We start from the raw sequence: 20,672 nt of genomic DNA, 5'->3' as shown, positions 1-20,672 counted from the left end.
GCCATAGTCGGACTCACATTACCATAGAGCGCGACCAAGACGGCCGCCCGAGAGCAGTGGAACGACGGGACGACTGACCGCCTCCTCCTCTTTGCAAGGAAAGGCGAGTCTCCCCGCCGCCTGTTGACCATCCGACTCTCGGCGACCGCCTTGGTCGCCGAGAGGGAGTCGGAGAAAACGACGCCCGCCACCGGATCGACCGACTTCACCGATCCCTGGCGCTGGAAGAAGAAGACGAGTTGGGTCCGCCTTGTTTCGGGCCCCGCATCCGAGACGAGCCCTTTCCCAAAGGGTTCACGCTCCCAAGAGACACGCCCAAGTACACCGGCTCCGTGAAGCCGGAGGACTGTCTGGTTGACTACTCCACGGCTGTCAACATAGTGAACGGCAACAAGCCTGTCGCCGTAAAATACGTTCCGCTCATGCTCCAGGGCACGGCCCGGACATGGCTGAACAGCCTGAAGCCCCGCAGCATCAACAGCTGGGTCGACTTCACCGAAGCATTCGTCCGCAACTTCACAAGCACGTACAAGCGTCCTCCCAAGCCTCGCCAGCTTTCCCTGTGCATGCAAGGCCCCAACGAGTCAACTCGCGACTACCTCGCGCGTTGGGCCGAGCTTCGGAACTCCTGCGAGGGCGTGCACGAGGTGCAGGCTATCGAGTACTTCACCGCCGGGTGTAGAGAAGGCACCCTCCTCAAGCACAAGCTCCTCCGACGAGCCAGAAACCCTCGACGAGCTGCTGATCATAGAAGACAAGTATGCCACGGCCGACTCCTCCATGAAGGCGGAGATTCAATTTAGCATGACTGGCAAAGTGGCCCCTCAGGCTCCTAGAACTCCGGTAGGAGACGCCGGTCGGCGGCAACAGTAGAACGACCACAAGCGCAAGGCCCCGCAGCCGGCTTCCAGTAGCCGGCAGGTCGCGACAGTTGAAGACCAACAGCCGGATGGGCAGCCTCAACCCAAGCGACAGAAAGGTGGCAAGCCCAACTGGTTGCCGACTTTCTCATACGAGTAGACTCTGGATGGTCCTTGCAAGTTCCATAGCGGCACAAAGCCGTCGAATCACACCAGCCGGAAGTGCCACTGGCTCACCAGGATCGCCAAAGGAGACAGCCTCCTACCTCCCCCGCCTGCTGGGCAGCAGCCTCCGCCTCCGCCCCAGCAGCCGGCTGTCAGGACAGTCGGCGTAGTACAAGACGAGTACCCCGAAGAGCACGGAGCCTACGTGATATTTACCAGTGTGGCTGATGATCGACGCAGCAGGCGGCTGCAGCGACAAGAGGTGAATGCAGTAGCATCAGAGGCGCCAGAGTTCATGCACTGGTCCGAGAAGCCTATCAGCTGGAGCAGGGCTGATCACCCAGAGATGATGCCGAGTCCGGGCTCTTATGCCTTGGTCTTGGATGCCACCTTTGCCACGGATAGACGAGCTGCTCGTTTCTCATGAGTTCTGATAAACGGAGGTAGCAACATCAACATCCTGTACAAGGACACCATGGAGAAGTTAGTAATCAAGCAAAGACAACTTCAGAACAGCCGGACTGTGTTCCACGGCATTGTTCCTGGTCTTTCCTACTCACCAATCGGCAAGATCCTGATGGACGTCCTCTTTGGAGACAAAGATCATTTCCGCCGAGAGTCAGTTTGGTTTGAGGTGGTGGACCTCGAGAGCCCATACCACGCATTACTTGGCCAACCCGCCATGGCCGAGTTCATGGAGGTCCCCCACTACGCCTACCTCAAAATGAAGATGCCCAGTTCCAGGGGGATTCTGACCGTAGCCGGCGACTATCGGAAGTCGTCTGCCTGCACGGCTGAGAGTAGTCGGCTGGCCGAGTCACTGGTGATCGTGGCCGAGAAGCGGCTCCTTGACCGAGTTGTGGCGATGGCCGACAAGCAGCTAGAGGTGTCGCCTAACCCAAAGGAGTCGAAGGCTGAGGGTTCGTTCAAGCCAGCCAAAGAGACAAAGAAGATACCCTTGGATCCAGAGCACCCAGAGAGGTACGCTGTCGTAGGTGCAAACCTCGACAGCAAATAGGAAGGCGAGCTCGTCGATTTCCTCCGTGAGAATCGGGACATCTTCGCATGGTCCCCCAAAGACATGCCAGGTGTACCGATGGAATTCGCCGAGCACAAGTTACATGTCCGATCTGATGCAAAGCCGGTCAGGCGGCCCTTGCGCCGCCTATCAGAAGAAAAGAGAAGAGTCGTCGGAGAAGAGATAGCCCGACTCTTAGCAGCCGGCTTCATTATGGAAGTATTCTTTCCAGAGTGGCTAGCCAACCCGGTCCTGGTACTGAAGAAGAACCACAGTGGGGAATGTGTATTGACTACACAAGCCTCAACAAGGCCTGCCCCAAGGACGCGTTTGCTTTACCAAGAATTGATCAGGTGATAGACTCCACAGCCGGATGCGAGCTGTTGAGCTTTTTGGATGCATATTCGGGATATCACCAGATCAAGCTGAACCCGGCTGACAGACTGAAGACCGCCTTCATCACGCCGTTTGGAGCCTTCTGCTACCTCACCATGACATTCGGCTTGAGGAATGCCGGCGCCACCTTTCAGCATTGCATGCAGAAGTGCCTCCTCAAGCAAATCGGCAGAAATGCCCATGTCTACATGGACGATGTGGTGGTGAAGATGGAAAAGCGTGGAGCACTGCTGGAAGACCTCAAGGAGACCTTTGAGAACCTGCGCCGATTCCAGATCAAGCTCAACCCTGAGAAGTGGGTCTTCGGAGTACCAGCCGGCCAACTCCTTGGCTTCCTGGTCTCTGAACGCGGCATAGAGTGCAACCCTGTAAAGATCAAGGCCATTGAGAGGATGGAGGTACCCAGTCGACTGCTGGACGTGCAAAAGTTCACCGGCTGCTTGGTGTCCATCAGCCGATTCATCAGTCGGCTAGGCGAGAAAGCTCTCCCCTTATACCAGCTCATGAAGAAGACCACTTTTTTCGAGTGGAACCACAAGGCGGACGAAGCTTTTCTCCAGTTGAAGAAGATGCTGACTACTCCACCCGTTCTGGTAGCTCCGACTCCTAAGGAACCTATGCTCCTGTACATCGCCGCCACCAGCCGGGTAGTCAGCACAGTCATTGTAGTGGAACGCAAGGAGGAAGGCAAGGCATTACCTGTCTAGAGACCGGTATATTACCTGAGCGAAGTACTGTCGGCCTCCAAGCAGAACTACCCCCACTACCAGAAGATGTGCTATGGCGTGCACTTTGCCGCCAAGAAATTGAAGCCTTACTTTCAAGAGCATCCAATCACTGTGGTCTGCACGGCCCCACTTGCCGAAATCACTGGAAGCCGAGATGCTTCTGGCCGAGTGGACAAATGGGCCATAGAGCTGGCTCCCTACACCATCCACTACCAGCCCCGCACCGCCATCAAGTCACAAGCACTAGCCGACTTTCTCGTTGACTGGGCCGAGACCCAGTACCTACCTCCAGCGCCCGACTCCACCCATTGGCGGATGCATTTCGACGGCTCCAAGATGCGCACCGGCTTGGGAGCCGGCGTTGTCCTCACTTCTCCTAAAGGCGACAAGCTCAAATACGCACTGCAAATCCATTTTGCCGCCTCCAACAACGTCGCCGAGTGCGAGGCGCTCATTCACGGGCTCCGGCTTGCCAAAGAACTTGGCATTCGCCGTATCCTGTGTTATGGCGACTCGGACTTAGTGGTCCAACAGTCGTCTCGCGACTGGGACGCCAAAGATGCAAACATGGCGAGTTACCATTTCCTCGTGCAGCAACTCAGTGGATATTTCGAGGGGTGCGAGTTCCTCCATGTGCCAAGAAACGACAACGACCAAGCAGACGCCTTGGCATGAATCGGCTCTACCTGCCAAGCAATACCATCCGGCGTCGCCCTTCAATGCCTCCTCAAGCTGTCTGTCAAGCCTTCACCAGAATCATACTCCATCTTCGTGCCGGCTGCTCCCGAAGAAGTCGGATCCGACTCCAGAGCCCCGGCGGACGGTACGAGGATTTTGGCAGATGGCTCCAAAACCGCCACAGTCGAGGCCGGCCCAGGGACTGCAGAACCCGGCCCAGGGACTGCGGCGGCCGGCTCGAAGACTCCAGAACTCGGCCCAAGAGCTGCGCCAGTCGGCCCGGGGACTTCATTAATCCAGCAAGCGGTTGTTGACTCCAGCCCGCCGCCTCCCAGCCTAACCGCCCTAGTCCAAGTCGCAGTTCTGACAGTCGAAGAAATAGCAGCACCGTCATGGGCCGAGCCCATCCTCAAATTTCTGGTGAGCAAAGAGCTGCCGACTGATGAGACCTTAGCTCGGCAAGTACAATGCCGAGCGGCAGCCTACACCATAGTCAACAGAGAGTTGGTCAGGCGCAACGTCACTTGTGTCTACCAGCGCTGCATAGAGCCAGAGCAAGGCCAAGCAATTCTCAAAGACATCCATCAAGGCGAGTGCGGCCACCATGCGGCTTCAAGAGCACTCATCGCCAAAGCTTTCCGACATGGTTTCTTTTGGCCAACGGCCTTAGAAGAGGCCAAGAAATTGGTCCAAAAATGCAAAGGGTGCCAGAAGTTCCGCTCCAAGCCGCATCAGCCGGCTTCTGCACTCAAGACCATCCCCATTGCCTGGCCTTTCGCAGTTTGGGGTCTAGACGGCACGAGGTGGCTTAACTCACTTACTTGTCGTGATGGACAAGTTCACTAAGTGGATAGAAGCGAAGCTAATCAAGAAACTGAATGGTCTGACTGCCGTGACTTTCATCTCCGACATCACAATTCGGTATGGCATACCACACAACATCATCACCGACAACGGCACGAACTTTGCCAAAGGCGCCTTGGCCAGTTTCTGTGTGACACAGGGCATCTGACTGGACCTAGCATCCGTCGCCCATCCACAGTCAAACGGCCAGGTAGAGCGAGCAAACGGCCTCATCCTGTCCGGCATCAAGACCCGACTGATCGAGCCTCTGGAGCGCTCGGCTGGCTGCTGGCTCGACGAGTTGCCAGCCGTCCTCTGGAGTCTGCGGACAACTCCAAACAAGTCAACCGGCTTCACGCCTTTCTTCCTCGTCTATGGTGCTGAAGCCGTCATCCCAACGGACATAGAATTCGATTCCCCGCGAGTCACCATGTGCACCGAGGAAGAAGCAGAAGAAGCACGACAAGACGGCGTCGACCTGCTGGAAGAGGGCTGGCTGTTGGCACTCGGCCGGTCCAGCATCTACCAGCAGAGCTTGCGCAGATACTACAACAGGAAGGTCAGGCCAAGATCTTTCCAGGAGGGCGACCTCGTGCTCCGATTAATCCAGCGAACAGCCAGCCAGCACAAGCTGTCGGCACCTTGGGAAGGCCCCTTCATCATCAGCAAAGTGCTGGGCAACGACTCCTAGTACCTGATCGACGCTCAGAAGCCCCGAGCACGCAAGAGGGACGACTCCGGCAAAGAGACAGAGCAGCCATGGAATGCAAATCTCCTCCGAAAATTTTACAGTTAAACGCAGTATGTATCACGCTACCTTTTGTATTAAAAGTACCAAGACTTCGGGCCCCCCGAGAAGAGCTCGGGGACTGCCCTCTTTTATCTATATGATAAGAAATATGCCTTCAAGTATATTACTCTTTGTTATGCCGCTTGGCACCGGGTTCAACTAGTCGGCCCGGGGACTTGCCGACCTGCGCTATGAAATGCTTCCTGCAGCCGGACAAGTAGTGTGTGGCGTCTAAACCATCTCCTGCCAGAAGCCACAGCTCGCAGAGTGACTGTCTGGTGGGCTGGAGTAAGGAATAATGGGCGTCCACATGAAAAATGGCTAAGGACTCAAAGCACAAACATAGCTTAAGGCCGATTTCCAGCCTTTTTTCGCAAACCGACTCTTGAATAGTCGGCTTGCCGCCTTCTATCCGACTTGTTAAACAACTCTAAAAATGGCTAAGTACTTGCCTTCCCAAAGTGACCAAGAATTTGGTCCAGCAGCAGTCCGCAGAGCGTCTGTCTGACTGACAAAGACGACAACTGAGGGAAGACGGCGAAGGAAAAAGCCAAAAAGAACAATGAGCAAGAAAGATAGATGTCGGATGAATATTTACATAACAAAGGCCCTTGGCCGAATCTTCGAGAAGAATTTCAAAATACACCCCGCGGGTGGAATTGTGCGGATTAACGAGTTCTTCAAAAACTATTAGAACAGATAAAACAAAGACAAGGTGGCAGCCTAGGGGGCGGCAGATGGGTTTGGAGGATCGGAAGAGATGGAGGTGTTGGATGTTGGGGCGGCCGGCTGGGCGGTCTCAGCTTGATCACCTCCGGCAGCAATCGGCTCGGGCGGGCACGACTCGTTGCTGGAGGCACGGTCGAGCTGAGGCTGGCCGTCCTCTTCGTCTTCCGGTGCCTCCGTTTCGCTTCAGTCCTCCGCCTCGTCTTCCTCCTCGACGCTGGAGCCGATCACCTCTGCCGAGTCCTCGCCGTAGTCGGGGTTCAGCCCAAACCACTCCGGTGGCACCTCCTCGCCGTCTTTAGCCCGCTCGGGGACAAAGATGCTGGTGTCGGTGTACTCGGCGATCGCCGCAGCACGCTTGACAAAGGCATTTTCTGCGGCTGCCAGCTCCAGCTGGGCCTCTGACCGGAGTGTGGCCAGTCAGTCTAGGTCCATCCCCGGATACCACGCCTTGACGAATTCCAGGGCTCGGCGCACTCCGGCCTGGGCCGAGGAACCCTTCCAGGCCTCAAGATGGCCAGCCGCGACCTCCAGCCAGTCGGCAGTCCGACTAGGGGTGCGCGGAGCCTGCACGTCTGGCCACAGGGCGGCGATCACTTGGGCGCCGACACGTTAAAGCCGGTGCAACATCTGGTGGGCCGGCCGCAGGCGAGCCCCAATGCTTAGAATATGCTCGTCAAGAGTCCGAGGGGCATCTGCAGCGATCTCCGTGCCACCCACCCTCCACTCCTCGCGGTCGGCCTCGATAGCCTGAATGGCGGCCTGCGAGTGGCCGGGGAAGAAGTCTACCAAGACGGAAAAATGAAGAACAAAGTCAAAAAACCAGGAGTCGGCTCGACATATAGTCGGCGGCTCGAAGAAGGAAAGCAAAGAAGCTCACCGTCGACGAGGTCCTCGATCTCGTGGAAGCCAGAGACCAGCATTGCCTCCTTGTCGGTCCAGGAGGAGCGCTCGCTCGCGAACTCGTCCAGGAGGGCGGCTTCCGCCTCTTCCGCCTCCTTCTGCGTCTTCGTAAGCAGCTCCTTCTTCTCTGCCAATTGTGCGGCCAGCAGATCGCGCTCTGCGGCGACCTTGCTGCACTCCTCCCCCTTGGCGCGCAACACAGAGTTGGCCTCGCTCAGCTGCTGTTGAAGAGCGGCATTGGCCTCTGAAGAGAAAGAAGAAAGAAGGCGGTAAGTCATCAACGAAGAAGGTCGCCGAGGAGATCTGGCCCGACTGCTCAGCAGTCGGCCTGAATCTCGGGGACTACAGCCCGCGGGTGCGCTAGCGTGCCCCCGCAAAGAAGAAAAAGGACTCACTCCGGCTCTCCGACAAGTCGGCAGTCCGCTTGCCCAGCTCTTCAACGTTACGGTTGAAGGCGGTGACACGGAGGTTGTGATAGTCCTACAACAAGTATTTTAGAACAAAGGTTAGTACCCGGAACTCACCAATTGGAGTTCCGGGCAGCCTGCTCAGCAGTCGGCCCAGAACTCGAGGACTACACCCAGTGGGTGCGCTGGCGCGCCCCAACAGAGAGAAACAAGAAAATAGGGACAAAGGAGAAAGCATATCCGGATGGCTGCCCGCGACACCAGGTGCGCCTTGGTGTAGTTCTGGATGGCGTCGCTCTCAGCTTCGTCTGGACATCCAGAAGTGCCTGGTTCAGCGGGCCCGTGCCGCCTCCTTGTACCCACCCAATGGGCGCGGCGCTTGTCGCTTCGGCGTCTGGAATCGTCGAGCTGGCGGTGCCGATCTCCAAGGGGCGTGGCGCCGAAGTCGCCTTCTCAAGACGGCGGCGCGTTGGCGAGCCGACTTGAAGGAGTAGCCTTGCCACGGCCTCATCTTCAGTCAGAGGCAAGGGCGGATCCGCCGGCTGTTTGCCTTGCGCGCTTCTAGACGGCGGCGGGGGCGGCGGCGGCGGCGCGACCGCGTCCGGCGTGGGGGCGTCGCCACCGCCCCTCTCCACGACCGGGAACTCGCCGCTGGCTTCCCCTGACTGCCCCGTGAACTCCGGGGGGGTCGGGCGGGGGGGCGGTGCGGAGTTCAGAGGGGTGACGAACACCGCCGACCGCTGGGGCACGACTTCCTTGGCCGGCCTCTTTGCCGCAGCGGCGGCCTCGGCCGTCTCCAGCTTCTTCAGGGCGGAGGCCTTCGCCTTCTCGGCCTCCGCTTTCTCCCGGCGGGCGGCCTCGTCCTCCTCGCGCTTGTCCCGCGCGTTCCGCTCCGTTGCCTCCTGAAGGTCGACGGCGGGGTCAATTCGCCGAGTGGTGGCAGACGTCTCCACCGACCCCATAACAGAGGCGGCGGCAACCCTCTCAAGAGTGAGGGGAGCCTTGGGGCGAGAAAAGCATATGAAAAACTCAGACAAGATCAACAAAGAGAAAATAAAGATAAAGGACGGAGGCGCTTACGCAGAGACCAGCGGCAGCTCCTTCACCTCCTTGCGGAAGCGGTTGGCTTTCGCGGCCACCTCTTCACGCTTGGTCGTGGCGGCCGCTCCCTTGAACTTCTTCGACCGTCCACCAAGCGTACTCGGCCCGGCCCGGCGCTTCTTCGCACCGCCTTGAGCGTCCAAGCCGGCGGAGGAGCTCGCGCTTAGCTGGCTGGCTTTTGGCTGCTGACGTGGGGTGACTTCTCACTCAGCCTCGTTGTCAGGCCAGTCGGCGAAAGTGGCCGAAGGCCTGGAGCCGCCTGCTTCTCCTCCTCCTCCCTCGGCATTGGCTTCCATGGCCGCCGCCCCCAAGTCGGGATCGTCGACGTTGCTCTCCGCCCGAGCCCGATCGGGGACAAACTGACGAGCCGGCCCCGCGGTGCCGGCCGAAGGAGGGACGAGAGGATTCTGATTCAAAACAAAAACGGTCAGACTTGACAAGTCGGACTCGGCAGCAAAAGAAACAGAAGAAGAAGGAAGACGACTTACAATAGGCGGGGGGTTGGCGCGCGAATACGGCTCCTTGCCGAACCGCCAGTCCACCGAGAGACCGCAGTTCGCGATGTAGTTCACCGTGTTCGCCACCTCCGCGTGAGGCATGTCCTTGGAGCACATCCGACTCGGGTCCCGATGACCGCTCATCTGGCAGATCAGGTGAGGTCGGCCTTGGAGTGGGAGGACTCGGCGCGCCACGAAGGCGGCCAGCAAGTCGGCCCCGGTCAAGCCCTCCGACTGCGTCAGCACTCGGAGTCGCGCGACGGCGGCACCAGCGGAGACAGTGTCCTGGCTCGGTGTGACCAGCTGGGGAGCCTTCCAGCCGGCGCGCCGGCTTCGTAAGCCGGCAGGTTGACCCAGTCGCCTTCTGGGGCGACGTTCTTCACATAAAAATATGACCGCTGCCACATCTTCACCGACTTAATCAGTGCGATGGTGGGAAACGGATTGTCGGCCACTGATCTCCGCATCGCGATGAATGCACCGCACTGGGCCGGCACGCCGGCGACGTGTGTGCCGAGCTTGGATGGAAAGAACTCACCCCAGAGCTCGATGGTGGGGAGAACGCCGAGGAAGCCTTCGCACAGGGTGGCGAAGGCAGCCAGCAGCACCACCGTGTTCGGAGTAAGGTGGTGCGGCTGGAGCCCGTGGAACTCCAAGAAGGAGCGGAAGAAGCCGCTCGCCGGCAGCCCCAGGCCGCGCATGAAGGTGCGAGCGGAATATGACCCTCGCCCTCTCCGGCGCGAGGCGGACCCGCACTAAGCCCCTGCCGGGCAGCCGCCGTGTCTGGCGGAGGATCTCGATGTCGTCGTCATCGACCTCGGAGCCATCCCACACTCCGGAGCGTAACAGCAGGAGGCGCGGCGGCGGAGGAAGAGCTCATCGCTGCGGGCGCGGCGTGGTTCGGAGCAGCAGCGGCAAGAGAGAAGAAGAAGCAAGAAGGAGCGAAAGGAAGTGGGGAGAATGGGCGCGCGTGCTTCGCCGCCCCCCTCCCCCCGCCTACTTGTAGGCTCGTGGGCTGAGAAGTCGAGGGGGACGTGGGATTAACTGCGCCCGGGACCCCACAACCCCACATGATTTACCACACGAAGTTACCACGCGCAATAACCGCGCGGGAACCCCAACCGTCCGCGGCCGCAACGGATCCGTTCGCATGCCGAGGCGCTAGTGGCGGGCCCCGCCTGTAGGCCTGTCCCGTCGCGCGTGGGATCAGACTAGCTCCGCCACGTGGCGCCTCGCGACGGGTCAACCACGCGGCAACCCGGAAGCTTATCAGGCACGCCGCCTGAACTCCGCCGGCAACGTTCAAACTTTTTTAGGGGCAAGTCGGCCTTGAGCAAGTCCGACTCCAACTAGTCGGCTTGACAGAAGACGGCTAGCGAAGCCCAGATCCGACCGCCGGAGAGAAGAAACTGTTGAGGCTCCATGACATGTCGCCCTCGGAGCCTCACCAGCTTCGGGGACTACTGTCGGAGTAATGGGCCACGGGTAGGCTAACCCAGGCCCAGAACCTTTCAAGACATTGAGGCAGACTGCGCCCTCTCGAGACCCCAGGACGAAGAGCCGCCTTCTGAGAGTCGGCGGCGAGGCGGCCGGCTGCCCACTCGCGGCCGAGTCCAGGGACGACTTCAGGATGAGCCGACTCCTGACTGGCGACTTCCAGAGAAGCCGGCCTTGGGGAGTCGGCCCGCGACGCCAACAACCCCCATGCCCTCATAAAGAGGGACGGGACGGGGAGTGGCCACAGTAAGGTCCACTCCCACCCCTTTTCCAAGGGCAGGCGTGGCTACAGTACGCCGTACCCGGAGATCTCCCGCGCGCGACACTGTTGCCATGCCGGCCCTGACATCAGCCCCAGGGGGCGGAGCCCTGTGCCCACGACGGCCTGCTGGTACGACCCAGGGATGATGGGTCCCACCAGTCGGCGGGCGTACGAAAGACGGCGAAAGCACCACCAGTCGGCCCGGATGGGAGTCGGCCACCAGAAGTCGGCCGGCCCCTCCCACGGGCCCCACGCGCCATTAATCAGACACGACAAGTAGTGGCCACAGTGATCGCCCGCCAGACGGCGGGCTGTCGCCACGACCTCATGACCGAGCCTGCGTCATTAGAGGCACGGCTACAGTAATCTGCAGCCGGCAAAGACCCGCCCGCGGCGGACGCGGCCTGTCGGCCCCACCCAGCCAGTCGGCGGGCCCCAGGAGTCGGCGGATAAGACGGCGGCCAGAGAGACTGACGGCTGGGCCCGCGCCCAGCCGGATTACCATTGTACCCCTGGGGTAGGCCTATATAAACCCCCAGGGCATCCATCCAAAGGGTTGGAATCCATTAGCACTAGACCAGATCATATAGGAAGGAGAGAGCTAGCCTTGCCTTCTCCTACCTCCAGGAAACAGCTCAAGGAGCAACCGTGTAAACACTTTGCCATAGTGATCATGCGGAGACCCCGTAGAGCAGCAGTAGGGGTATTATCTCCCCGGAGAGCCCTAAAGCTGGGTAAGATTCGCCGGCGTGCATGTCTTCGCCTTATCCCGTTTCCAGGCACCGGCGACGTTCTACTCGCCCCCACCATGATAAGCCATCCTTTGGCATATGTCGCACCCAACCCCCGACATGACATCACAAGAACGTAGAGGGGGAAGAACACCATAAGATCCAAGGGGTACTTGGTGTTGGAAACAAGTCAGGGGGTGCCCGAGGTGCCCACAAGCCCTAGGGGTGCCCCCTGGCTTGTGGCCTCCTCGCTCACCTCCTGGCACAACTCTGGTGCTCCGTGGGTCTCTTCTGTTCCATAAATGATCACTGTAAATTTTCAGCCCATTCGGAGAACTTTTATTTCTGCAGAAAAAATGACACCACGGTAGTTCTGCTGAAAACAGTGTTAGTCCGGGTTAGTCCTAATAAAATCATACCAAAAATCATATATAATTGTTGTAAACATGGCATGAATACTTCATACATTATAGATACGTTGGAGATGTATCACATGCATGCGGAGTAGGCAAAAAAATTGCTCATTTATAGCTGACCAAAGTCTCAAAGGGCGCAACCACGCGAGGGAGGTGAAGGTCGCGGGTGGCGCGATGGTTGACAGAATTAAGTGAAAGTTACATGCATGCGCTGGCATGGCGTGCGAACACGCAGAAACTATACCTCAGGCCTACGATGTGGGTCTAGTAGACATCACATCTAGTGGCTCTCGCATAGTACTCAAGAAATCTTTGGGGGCATGTAGCCGTTTATCCACCGGGCAAGCCACTACCCCCACATTGTTAGCACGCCCTACTCGTCCCCGTCTTCTACTGCACCTTACAACAGTTCGCTCTCAGTCATCCCGTCCTTTCACATTACACCAGTTTCACTTCTCCTAACCCGCCTCCAAAATCCATGGCCTCCCAAATCTCCATGATCGGCAGTGAGTACAAGGTTAGAACCATCACCGATGATGAGTTCATCGTCATCTACACCCGTAGATCCGCAACGGTGGAAGCATGCCTTGCTCGCTTCTACACATGTTTGAAAGTTCAAAGGATAAGTGGGTTGCTGGGCTAGATGTTGAGTACACCTTAGTCCTGGAAAAGAAGAAGCTTGTAAAGGAGGCAGAGATGAAGAAGCCCGCCATGATCCAGGTTTGCGTACATAACGTGTGCTTGGTCTACCACATATGCCATGTTGACGTTAGGTGCCAGGAGTTTGAGGTCTTCCTCAAGGACAAAAGAGTGAAATTCGTTACTATAGACATTACGAATGACAGGAGAGTCCTGAGTCGGATAGGCCTCGTTGTAGGCCAGCCCTTCAATCACTAGAAGGAAAGCCTAGTTTCCTCCTCTCAGCCTTCAATGCTGACCCTGGCAGCATCCATGATTGATCCTTCGTACGATGAAATGAAAAAACCTCACACCAAGCTTCATCATGCATGGGAATTGAAGACACTAGATGAAGATCACATCATGTACGCAGCAACGGATGCCTATCTTTGTTTAAATATCTACAAGGGTTGGATGAAGAAGCAGAGTCCAGTGTCCAGTTCGAGCAAAGAAGTGTCGGCGAAGAGGAAGATGAAGAGGAACGTGGACAAAGACGAGGATGTGGACGAGGACTCCGAGTAAGGTGCCCGTGCCGTTGCTCATGCTCGTTCTATTGCAGTGTCAAGCGGACTAGTTGCTTAGTTTTATTTCAGGGGTGTATTGTGCTGAGCCCCCAGCAGAACTATGTTAGTATGTTCTTTCTCGTTATTTGAACTCTTTAGTACGTACTAGTTTGTCTTACTACTATTCTTCTTCTGGTTGTTACCACTACTTGTTTCTTCGCGTTCCTACTGTACTTAATATGTACTAGTAGTATAATTTGGGTCAGTTCATTTGTGAAAGAAGAAGTTTGCCGGAGTGAAGGAAGAAGACGACAGAGAAGCTACCCCAGTATATATATTAGGGTGGCAGGTTGCCCATGATCTATCTTATGAGTGTTGGGTGTGGAATTAATGCAGTTCCTTGAAAAAATAGATCATGCCCGGGGTTAAACGGATGGCAGGGGTGGGGGCATGGCAGTTTAGGGGAGGGCTGGGCGACAGCGGCAGGCGGTTAGGCCTGTGGTGGGCTGGCGGCTTGATGGTTGAGAGAGAAGATGAACAATGCATCATTTTCGGAGGATGAAGAAGCCCTTCTGGCCGTCTATGTTGCATCCAACGTCTCACAAGAGTCGACTGGCCCAAAGTTTTCCTTCAGATTGCATGATCCATGTGGCACTGAAGGTCTCGAAGGTAGATTCCACATCTGCACCCGGTTTGCGGGCTCGGCGCGAGCGCGACTGGCCTCCGCCACGACAGCCACCGTGCGAGCCTCCTCCACGCGGGCGGAGACGACATTGACACGTTAGCTCCACCTCGCTGGCGTGCTGGAGCACGCGCTCATCCTCCTCCTCTTCGTACGCTGCAGGCATAGACGTGGCTCGACCTGCTCATGTGCTTGGCAGCACGACATCATCGCGAGGAGGGACTACAGATGACGTGAGTGAGCGAGGGGTTGAGATCCTCTGTAGTACTGTACGGTGTTGTAGTGCGGATGACATGTGGGACAGGATCCCACAAGGTAGAGATGGTACTGTACCATACTGTACAGCAGCGACTGTACACATGCGCAATGACGGCGGCGACATATTGATGAGTGTGCTTATGGGAGCATGGTTATAGGTTTGGTCAAACTTAAAAGAACATCGTACTAGTACACGTAATCCTGTGCAAGCACGTGCATCACGGCCGCGCTTATACACCACATTAGTTAGCACAACATTGATATGGAATCCTCTGCAAGCGCGTGCAACGCTGCCGCGCGGTCGGTCAAAAGGTGTGTCGTGCTAGAAGGACATCGACTGAACCTTTTTTGTGTGTGAAAACAATCCCTAAATAGTACTCTCCTTTTTTGCTAGAAATTTTTTTCACGCTACAATATTTCCATATATTTGTATTTAGCTTCAGTTAGTGATTATTTGGATTTGGACATTTTAGGTCCCCCATACGAAAAAAATTAATAGAGATTCTGTGTGTGTAACGAAGAGAGAACACGTGTGTGTGTGTGTGTCTATATGTGTGTTGTGGCAGTAGGGCATTGCGGATACGGTGTGCGTGTGATAGTCATAGAGAGGTGTGAATGAGCAAATGATCATGTATGAGTGAGACATAGAGATATGCCAAGATGTTGTGTATACATGAGAGAACAGTCTTTTATATTGTGTTTTTTGTGTGTGCATATGAGAGAGAGGAGCATCCATAACCCAAGAACCATCTCTCTCTATTCGACCGTCCCTCGTACAATTGCATGTAACACATTCATCAACGCACACATTTTGACACCCTCACCCAGCCCCTGCCCGCCTCAACACTACAAAAAAAAGAAACATCCGTGACATTTTGGGTCGAATGAATTTTTTCTGTCATGCTTATGACACTTCTATGATGATAATTGGGACAAAACCCGGTATCATCTTAGATGTGGTGGGCTCCTACTTCTATGACAAAAAATCATGACAGAAAATGGGCTTTTTGTCCTGGGCGGGCCGGAGCCGCACCTACATGACATTCTTTGGGCCGTCCATGACGGAGAAAATCGTGGTAGAAGCGAGGGCGAGGAAAATATCGGAGAGTTCCCGGTTACAGTGGGTGGTCGAGGCCGAGAGATGCAGTGTGGTTTGCGTGTTTCTCTTGTACGCGCGCGTGGTGCAAGCTATGTCGCTATAACTGAACCCGAGCAATCTCTTGCTGCTACGTACTAAAGCCGATCGATCGATCCCTTCGCTCCTAACTGAACCTGACCGAGACTCCTTCGCTGCTAACTGAACCCAATCGATCGCTGCTGCTGCATGCTTACTGAAGCCAATCGAACCCCTGTGCGAGACATAGCTAGCCGATTGGGTTGCCTCCGGATGAACAATGCCCGTTGCTGACACACGCAGGATACGTAGAACCAGTCGAGACGTGGTGGGAGTCGAGCCAGTTGGGTTGGCTGTGGATGAACAGTTCCTAGTGGGGGTTGGATGAATAGGACCCTGGCCGAGCGTAGGGGGTTTCGGCTGGATGAATAGGACCTCGTGGTATATAGTTCACGGTTGCCGCTGGATGAATAGGAGCCCAAGGAGGCCGCCACCCACCCCAGCCGGTTGGCAGAACCCCGTGGAGGCTTGTTGAACTGAGGCCGGTGGAGGCAGGTCAGACCTCAGGATCTCCGGCTCGGAGATCAGCGTTCTTTGGCGACATGATAGTGCGATTGAGTACATGGAGTACAATAGGGGGATTTGGGGGAACTGGAGTAGGAATCGAGATTCCAGAGGTGGGGGAGGGGCGAGAGATTGGGGATGAAAAGGTAGCATGAATTTTGAACACGTGCCAATATGCTCTCAGCGTGCAAGCGCACGAAAACACCGGTGGCGCCCACATGTCGGCCTAAGAGTCCTTTTTTTGAGAGCCCGACCTGAGAGTCATAATTGCCCTGTTTTGCATTGTGTTACTACTCGGCCCATATTCAACGACACCTCACTGGCCCAAACAAGTGAACATTATCGAAAAGACACTAAGCTTAAATTATAACTTGAAAAATGAGATATAATCCGAACACTGGAGAATGGTGATGCCCTCATTTAGCCCACCAGTAGTTTGAGACAATAAACAGTTTGAAACAACGATATATACGACATTCAAACACTGACTAGTGACTACTACTGGCATAAACAGTAAGACATGATAGTTCATAAGAAATCTTGCTACACCACCAAAATGCACCCATCTGTAGCACTTAGACTCTCGTGATCCAGAGGAGAATGACATTTTAAATAGAGGCAACTATTACATAGTAAGAGTGACATAGACGAGGATGACCAAATGACAAGGAATATGCATAACAAAAGAGAGAACTACCCATCCAGAACAAGCAGCAAAGACAACAAGTCATTCAAAGAGGGATGATCCAACATCATCATAATTTGCAGCCCCGCTTCAGCCAATAGTAATCCGGAGACACGAGTACTCCACCCTCTCGATGCAACAACCCAATTACCTATCAAACTGAAGGCTTGAACCACATCACTGCTTGTTGGACTTGAGACATCCAAGGATCAAAGTTAATCCAGATGCCTTTTTCATTCTCACCTTCTTTTGGTTGTAGGCTCTATTGTTGACAATTAGGGGAGTTTGCTCCCGAAGTCCTAGGGTTCACCGTGTAGACACAGATTTCCATAGAAAATGTAGCCTCTTTGCCATCAATGTCTTTGCCAACGGTGTTCTCCTGGTTAATCGGATAATTGAGTACGAGAAACAGAGAGTGTGAACCAAGGCTATTTACCCGCCTCCAACTCGAAAATCCTGAAGGCCCCAACAAGCTGGTATTCTGATCATAGACGTAATAGCCACTGTTCGGACACTCACGTATTTCACAGTGCTTGTACATAGTGGAGTTTTTGCAATATAACTTTTCTGGCTCATCTGTGCGAATGATCATCAGTATTTTGTCGTCATCTGATCGAGCGAGGAACCAGTTGTGCTTCCCTGTTTTTGGCAAAGGTGGTGTGATTACAAAGGACAGTAACTGTAGGGACACTTCATCATATCAAAAAGGACATGCATTGTTAATGTAAGATCAGCATTGTTCAGAGAATGAGTAGGATAATGCAAGAAACATCATTGATATGTCCTTGTTGGAACTGAGGGGAACATACAGGGAAATGTATACTGGGTTCGAAAATATAGAAGTGCCATGCATGGTTATACCACTACTAGGGAAAAGGCTAGCAGCAGCGCGGGTTTTATGCCTATCAGTAGCGCAGGGATATGCGCCACTGACAAGGCGCTACAGCTATTCCTTATCAGTAGCGTTACACGCGCTACTGCTAGGCAAGTAGCTGCAGCGTTTGTTCAATCCCGCGCTACTGCTAATGTAACTACTGGCAGCATGTTTTTCGTCCATCGCTACTAGTATTCTTTTTTTTATTTTTTTATTTTTAGTGTATTTATCGTACAAATATTGGTACAATACCAGTTATGAGGTTTACATCATTATGTCCATAACAGTGTGTCAAATGAAGGTGGATTAGTTTCAAGTGGAGGCAATATGTGGTGCATGTCAAAAGTATACTACAAATCCAAACTTGATCTAGTTTGGACTAGTAGTACTTTCGATGTGCACCACATGTTGCCTCCACTTGAATCTAATCCGCCAACACAAGCTATTTAATCATCATCATAGTCATTACCACCAACATTAGCTATTTAATTATCATAGTCATAGTGTAGCACACATCATCATCTTCAAACTCTCATTCTAGCTAGCTAATCACCACCAACACTAGCTAATAATAATCATCATAGTCATTACCACCAACATTAGCTATTTTATCATCATAGTAATAGTGTAGCACATCATCATCCGCAAACTCATTTCTAGCTAGCTAATCACTCTTGCTGCTCTCTCTTAGGTAAAATAACATAAAACATGTGTAGCTCTCCTCCTTGATCAAGTTGGAGCAAGCAGATGAACCTGTCTCCTAATTTTGGGTAGCACATCTGTTTGCTGCCCCCTAGTACTTCTCTGCGCTCCCCCATCACATATCTGGTCCAGTCTTGCACTATTAAGCATTCATCGCTGATCTTGAATGCACTAAAGTAACATGTAGGATATCTTGGCCGTAATCTAATAATACTCATGGTACCTTTAGTCTCGATCCCATAAGACACAACATTCATCGGGAGTCCCTGTTGAAAAAACATCGTATGGTAACATACTTAGCAATGAAGTTTAGCTTCACAAATAATGTATGGAAAATATGCACTGAGGACAAATAGTAAAAATCTTACCATCCTTCCTAAATAGATGTGACCGTAGTTCATTACGAACACTATTGGTCGCACGTTTTCAGTACTAACATTTCTAAGTCCAGGAAGAAAATTTGTCTTGACAGTATCAAGATCCTCAAGCCATGAAACATAATGACTTAGCTCCTCGCAGTTTAGTTCAGCCCCGGGACAGTAGTAGGTCCTGTCTACCAAGCGCTGGACATGTTTGCTTGCACCAAAATAAGCTGACAATACAAATTAGTTGTCAACTATTTTTGAATAAACAATATCAAAGACATAAATATGGTTGAGAAACTTACATAATGGTGTAACTGGAGGCATCTGCACATCGACCCAGATGTCGGTATTACCTTCAATATCATCTTCCGGACAAATATCAAAGGTGATAACCATATCAGGCTCAAATGCATAAGTCTTGCATAGTGCTCGCCATGTTTTGCATCCAAAATAGGTGTAGTCGTCTGAATTGTATAATTTTGCGTGGAAAATATAACCATGCTCGGTCTTCAAGTAAACTTTCTTTACCTCCATAGTATGACTGAAACCTATCTTATCCAATACAAAAACTCTTGCATGGCAGGGGATACGCTAGTAGAATAGTAAAAAAAATATAAGTTGAAGCAAATGAAGCAGATGTCATGCTTAATTACGAAAAAAGACTTGTCATTGTGACTTACTGTATCCACTTCGAAGTTCTCGTCCAGCTTGATGCTGAAGCGCCTATCATCATCTAGGAAGATTCCGTCGCACAGGACGCGCTCGTCTTTGCAGTATTTGCAAATACCGAAATCCTTTTTGTCGTCAGACATTTCCTATGTTCGTAGTTAAAACATTAATTGAAAATCGATAGAAGACAACTACCAGGATACTCAACACACAAATCCAGGGCACTCGATATTTCCTACATATTCTGGCAAAATTCATGCCAAAATTCACGGAAAAAATTGGCATGACCTTTGCTAAAATAGGACATATCGAGCGCCTGAAATTTGCCGGAACAGAAATGAATCAACACTCCGGCAAAACACAGGCCACTCGGAGGTGTAACCTGCAAACATGACCGGCCACTTGGATATTGAGCAACCCAAGATATACATTTCAAAATATCTTATAGGACTCAAATTAGCATGCATTCAATAAGCAAAAGTAACTCATCTCATGCGTCCGTACATCGTCGAATATTATCACTAATACATCCCGAATAGTGTCATACATATAACATCACTAGCACAACTTAAACCCTAGCACACGACGGGTATCGGCATGGGCGGTGGACAACCACAGAGAAGGAACCATCACGAGATCATAGCTCCAGTGAGATCCCTGGAGAACCTGCCAGGTATTGGAGAACCTGTGCTCCAACGCAAACAAGTAGCGACGGACGTGCGCGTCCTCCTCACTGACATGGTGACGCACCACCTCCGCGGAGTCCTCGAGCCTCTGGACCGTCACTGCCCCATGCGACCGCCACCAAAGAAGGTTCGGGTCAACGACAGGCTGGCTCCTCACCAACCTACGCCCCCCGATAGGTAGCGCCTCCCAGTACCACCCCGGCGGAGTCCAGTCCCGGACATGGCCCATCTGGTCAAGCAGGTGTCTTCCTCCGCCGACTCGACGACGAGGATGCGGGATAGGCATCATCCACGTCGATGCGAGAAAAATTGTTTTAACTAAAAAAATAGCAACAAGTTCTTACTAACTAGTTCTATTAATTCAACTCGTTCTTACTAAATATAAACTTACTATAAATAGAAAGAAACTAGCACATCTACTACTACTAATTAACATCTAACTACTACATCTACTACTAATTAACATCTTACTACTACATCTACTACTAATTAACATCTACTACTGCTAATTATACAACTAGTTTACCATCACTACTTCTAAAAATCATTATCTATGAACCCTAAATTAACATCTACTACTACTAAAATCATCTACTAACTAAGCAAAGAGAGAGGGGGTGGGGGAGGGGTGGGGGCTTACAGAGGGAGAGACGTTGGCGGGGAGGTGCTCAGCGATGGAGGGGCGGCAAGGGCGGGCTCGGAATCGGGAGGCGGTGGTCCTGGGCGGCGGGCTCGGTTGAGGGTGGCGGGCTCGGTCGAGGGCGGCGGCGGTGAGGTCGAGGGCGGCGACAGTGTGGTCGAGAGCGGCGGCGGTGAGGTTGAGGGCGGGCGGCGGTGGCGACGGTGAGGGCAGGCACGCTCGGGCTTGGGCGGC

This window comes from Triticum urartu, chromosome 1, assembly GCF_003073215.2.
Source record: "Triticum urartu cultivar G1812 chromosome 1, Tu2.1, whole genome shotgun sequence".
Taxonomy (NCBI): Eukaryota; Viridiplantae; Streptophyta; class Magnoliopsida; order Poales; family Poaceae; genus Triticum; species Triticum urartu.
This window is presented reverse-complemented; position numbering follows the sequence as displayed.